The sequence below is a fragment of the Lactuca virosa genome, chromosome 5 (genome assembly GCF_052849685.1).
Source record: "Lactuca virosa cultivar CGN04683 chromosome 5, Lactuca_virosa_CGN04683_v6, whole genome shotgun sequence".
NCBI lineage: Eukaryota > Viridiplantae > Streptophyta > Magnoliopsida > Asterales > Asteraceae > Lactuca > Lactuca virosa.
The window spans coordinates 10,904,918-10,910,917 of NC_136430.1; positions in this window are offsets into that span (position 1 = coordinate 10,904,918).

Below are 6,000 nucleotides of genomic sequence, written 5' to 3' on the forward strand. Positions count from 1 at the left end.
CCATTGAAGCGTCATAGCTTCAAGGTTCCAAAGTTACTCACTCAAAGCTACCTACTTTCTGGTTCTCTGGACCTCACAAGGTCCAGATCTACAAAATAGCCCGAAAAAGGGTTTGGATGCACCCAAAACCCCATCAAATGGTGATACAAGCCATAACTCAACAACCAAAGGAATTTTATTCAAACACCAGGGAGACAAGAACTTGTACCAGATATGAAGCTTGAATGAAGATGAAGCAGATCCACCAACTCTCCTCTGAGATCCTAGCAACACTCTTGACCTTCTTCTTCAAAGAAATGACCTCCAATTAGCCTCTTTCCCTCTCTAGCTTACAATAACTCTAGGGTTTCTCTCAAGGGACGAAGAAACTGGTGGGAAGGGCCAAGGAGGCTATAAGTGCCTTTAAATAGGCCCAAAGCTCGAAAGAATTAGGGTTTCTGCCAACAGCGCTGACTCGGCGAGTCAGCTTGTCGACTCGTCGAGTCCATTCATTTCCCACGTCACCAAGTCGCGATCCTACTCGACGAGTTAAGGCGCCAACTCGTCGAGTCACTCCTCATAACTTAGAAATTAATGCTCATTTTATCATACCTGGAAATCCGGATGTTACACCGGGTGTTCCTACAATAGATAAACCAAACGGGTCGGAATTGGTGCCTTCGACCCATAGAACAGTGAGGAGACTCACCTCGAACGCTGGAGCACACTGAAATAAATCCCTAGCTGCTGCCCTGACGACACCTCCGAACTATCAGATCAAAACAATACCCAATTAATAATTGAGTTCCACTCCATAACCACAACTTCAAACCTAGGGTAAAAAGACCATTTTACCCCTAACCTAGCCTTGTCCAAAACTATGACCCAAACTACAATCTGAAAGGCCCAAAGGCCCACTAATCAACCAATGACCCAATTTTCCAAATTAGGCCCAAACACCATACATGGCCTTACCCTAAGGCCCAACCATTCTTTCTAGTTCAAACACTTTGTATCCCGATGGCCATTAATGACTCAAGCCCAAAAATCCAGAAACTACTAGATCCATAAAAGCCCACTAATGGCCCAATTTTCCAAATTGGGCGCAACCACATATGGGCATTATCCTAAGCCCATAATTCCCTAAATTACAATTCAGATTACCCCAAGTACCCCTTGGGACAAACTTGCACAAAGACATAAGACCAAAGTCAAAGTCAACGGTCCAAGTTGACCCAACTCGCCGAGTTGTCCTTCAACTCGTCGAGTTTCTCTATTAACTACACAGATCGGGAAAAATCCTATCAACTCGTCGAGTTCACCAATGAACTCACTGAGTTAGCCAGAAATCCAACAACTTAATGCATTAAGCTGCCTTCATCGAATCCAAGAGCTCCAAAGATCAGATTTCGACCAAAAGGAGATCAAGAAGAGTAAAGTTTCCAACTTTACCCCTAGGAACCACCTAAATGGGTCCAAACCCAAACCCTAAACTTAAAAGAGTGAGGGCTTAACCATTAAGCACGTAATCATCAAAGACAAAACCCAAAAATGCAGATCTGACCCCATAAGGATGGAAGAACACGTAAAGTTGCCAACTTTACATTCATACATGCCTAGGAGAAGCTCAAATGCTCAAGAAGGGCTTAATAAGGGACTTAATGAACGCATGAAGTCCTTAAATCCATCAAGTTGGCACCTTTATGCCAAAAGAGCTCATGTAGACCTTAGATCTGAAAGCAAAATCATTTGGGACGTCCTAATCCCAAACATCCACCCAACCATGGCTAAAAAGCATAAAATCTAACCCAAGAAGAGATCTAAGCAACTAATAAGCAAGGTGGGAACTTGATTACTTCAAAAACTTGGCAAATGAGAAAGAGATTTTGGATCCAAGACTTCTTATTCAAACCAAGCAACTCCTAATTCTTTAGCTCCTTCAACATGCACCAAAATGGACATCCAAGGCTCTCCCCAAGCTCACACGCTCAACAATAAAAGGTAAAACTTGATTTTAGGGTTTCTAGATAGAGGAGGCTGGTAAGGAGGCCAACCAAGGGAGTTGACACCTTTAAATAGGGTGGAGCACCCTAAAAATTAGGGTTTCTCAATCAGCGTCCAACTCGCCGAGTTCCCTTCACCAACTCGCTGAGTTGGTTCATAAAAAACGCGCGTCCCAAAGCCTCCAATACGTCGAGTTTCCTACCATCAACTCGCCGTGTTGGCCCCTAGAAAAGGGAATTTATTTCCATAATTAACCTTCTAGATTCCGGGTGTTACAACTCTCCCCTACTTAATGTAACATCCTAAAATTCAAGACCAAAAATTTCATTTTAAGTTATTGTATAAAACCAACAGTATAAAAACATTCATAATAATATCGCATGTCAAAACCAAAGTAACAATAATCAAAACATATTATCATAAAACCATATTAGAGTGTAATCCCAATGATCTCATGTGCGGAAAACATAGTGTGATGCGCTGCGATCAAGCAGACTCCTTTCCTTTGAAAAGGAAGTACCTGAAACAAAAACTGAAAACCGTAAGCATGAAGCTTAGTGAGTTCCCCCATCATACCACATACCATACATAACACATATTGTATAACATATCCGGGTACTAGCTACCCCTTTAATCTCTTTCAACCGGAAAATTGCCTAGCATATCAGGGTGCTGGCCTACCCTTTTGGCCCTATCGACCGGTAACTCGCCTATCATATCAGGGTGCTGGCCTACACCTTTGGTCCTTTCGACCGGTACCCGGACACTATTTCACCCCTACCACTACCACATAATATCATAATACATATAACATAATCTATCTAACATGAATGGGTACTAGCTACGCCTTCGGTCCTTTCGGCCGATATCTCGCCTAGCATATCAAGGTGCAGGCCTACCCCTTCGGTCCTTTCAACCGGTATCCGGGGACTATTTCACCCCCTATTCTACCACATAGCATCCTAGTGCATAATCATATAAGTCATATATTGCCTAGCTTATCTGGGTGCTGGCATACCCCTTCGGCCCTATCGACCGGTACTGGGGTCTATCCTACCCCTCGTATCACATATCACATAACATGATAGCATACTATCACATGAACACAACATACCAGATAATTATCACAAAGACAATTATCTAACAATCATCTCCTACTAGTGGGTCAGCATTGTGGCCGTAGACCCACTTCTACTGGAAGGTAACTCACCTTACACTGCTGAAGTCCCGTAGACAAAACTCTAGCTGTTGGACGACAGGTTCTCGAACTGTCAATCATCAAAATAACACCCAATCAAGAATTAGGTTCCAACATATACCCATAAGTCCATGCTTGGGGTAAAAGACTGCTTTACCACTATCTTAGCTTGATTCAAGCCCAAGGCCCAATCCAAAGGCCCAAAAGTCAACTATAAGTCAAAGCCCAACATATGGCCCAATTTTCCAAATTGGGCCCAAAACTTTACATGGTCTTATTCTAAGGTCCAACTATTTAGTCCAGTCCAAACATTTGGCATTTCTAATGGCCCAATATCTCATAATCATAAAGGCCCAGTTATGGCCCATCCATGGCCCAATTTTCCAAATTGGGGCCAAGCCCCTCACATAGGCCTTACCTTAAAGCCCATTAAATTATTCTAGTCTATATGATTGTTCTTGGATGGCCCATCAATATCCTAATCACCAAAGCCCAATAGCACGGCCTAACTCAAAGCCCAAGTCAAATTAGGGTTTTAACATAAAATGACGATTAGGGTTAAGGGTTTCTTAGTTAACCCATTAAGGACTTAATCCATTAAGTCCATCACTCTACTCGATAAATTATATGGTGTGATCGAGTGTAATTCACAATTCCATTCTAATGGCCCAATAAGCGGGTCCCGATAAGTCCAAACGAATAATTCCAAAGTTAGGGTTTTCTAAACCCTAACTAGGGTTTCCAACCCAATCATAGCCCAATAGGCCCAAAAATAAGTCCTTACATCACTTAGTGCTTCATTAGGACCACTAGGGTCTCATAAGGCCCATTAGGGTTTCATAAGGCCCATTAGGGTTTCATTAGTCGGGCACCACCCACTACCACCTCGTGCAGTGGTGCTCAACGGCGGCTCACAGTGGCTCACGGCGGCGGCCACCACCTCATGGTGGTGGTTACGAGTTTCTTTTTTATTCTAGCGTCGGTTACAATATTACAAAGCAAAAACCCAAATAACACACACACACTAATACAAACACACACACACACACACACAACCACCCTAGTGGTGGCCGGCGGTGGCAGCCACCACCTCATGGTGGTGGTGGTGGCCTTTTCTTGGTTTTCCGGCTAGACAAAACACACATACACACACTTCAGATAGAAGTATACACTCCAGCCACCCACCTGGTGGCTCACGGCGGCGACAACAACGGATTTGAGATGGCAGCCACCACCTCCCAGTGGTGGTGGTGGGGTTTTCTTCAGATATCCGACGAAAAAAACGCTCATGCAGCCTTATATCATCACAACACACGAACACAAACACCACAACACGCACACATCCAACTTTCACGGTGGCTAGTGGCGGCAGAATAGGGTAGCATGGCGGCAAATTAGGGTAACGACCCCACATATGCTTTGCTCGAGATCCGAAAACAGCCGCCCACCTGGTGGCGTTCAACAAAAGGCGATAACTTGTCGTCAACGGAAATGGGCAGTGGCGACAATGGCGTATCGGCAGTGGTGGCGGTGCTTCGATTGTGAAGTAACAGTGGTGGATGAGACCTCTCGTGGCAGCGTCTGAAGAAGGAGAAGGAAGAGAATGGTGGGCGTCTGGTGGTGTTGTCGTCAGATGCAGATCAGAAACAACATAGCGGCGCCGCCGACGGGAAGGCATAAGGGTGGGGGGTGGCGGCTCACGCTTCTTTAGGGTTAGGGTTTTGGACTAGGGGGTGACAGGTTATATACCCCGATCCCCCATAACCTTAATTCCATAATAACCAAAATGGTCCCTCCTTCCCCCATGTCTTTCAAATTTAATCCAATATTTACCATTTAAACTCTGCCTCCTGAAATCCTTTACAAATCATGTCCGAAATTTACCTTTTTAACCCCAGCCATCCAAAAACCCTTCAACTTAAGTCCCAATAATTACCATGCAGTCCCTCCCTCAACAAAACCTTTTCAACTTAGGTCCAAAATTTACTCTTTAGCCCTTGCTTCCATAAATCATTTCATATTAGGTCTAAATGATACGAAACACCCCCTGTCTTCTAAAAATCTTTACAAAATAAATCCTAGAACTTACACTTTTTACCCCCGAATTCTAAAACTGTGACAATTAACTCCTCGAGACCAAAACCTTGCTATATAATTATTGATTTTAGGGCTACCATTTATTAATTAATTTGTTTATTTATTTATTTAATAAATGGGGTGTTACAACTCTCCCCCACTTAAATTAGATTTCGTCCTCGACATCATTCCTTACCATTCCTTACACGCCCAACTACCCAAGTAACATAGCCATAACCCTGGGCACACCCTAGCCTTCCTAGGGTAACCGTGACCAACCTTTGCAAGGCCCTAAAATCCACAAATGAACGAATTCCTTGTAACAAGACCACATCTACTCCGTCTGAAATCTGCAGTCTCGAGGTGGTCTGACTCCCTGATAGACCGCTCATACTAAATCATTATTGTTGAACCCAATCCACTTATCGCTTAACTGACTACTCAACTTCTGATAACTCCAGGTTCCCACTATAAAACAGGATCACAAACCCAATTATCCCTGCAGGTCACTTAGTATCACCCAAGCAATCTGTTATTCCGTCCGTACATGGAACCTAAAACACAAAACTAATACTGCCCAAACACTGAAACTACCCGAAACAGCATGCTACCACATGGCTGCTTTCCAAAATCTACCGAGACCTTCCGGGTCTCCAACCGATCGGGTCCATGCGTCGAATCCTGACGTCACCAAATCCAAGGCTAAAAGTGATTGCTACCTAACCAATGGTAGACTTATATCA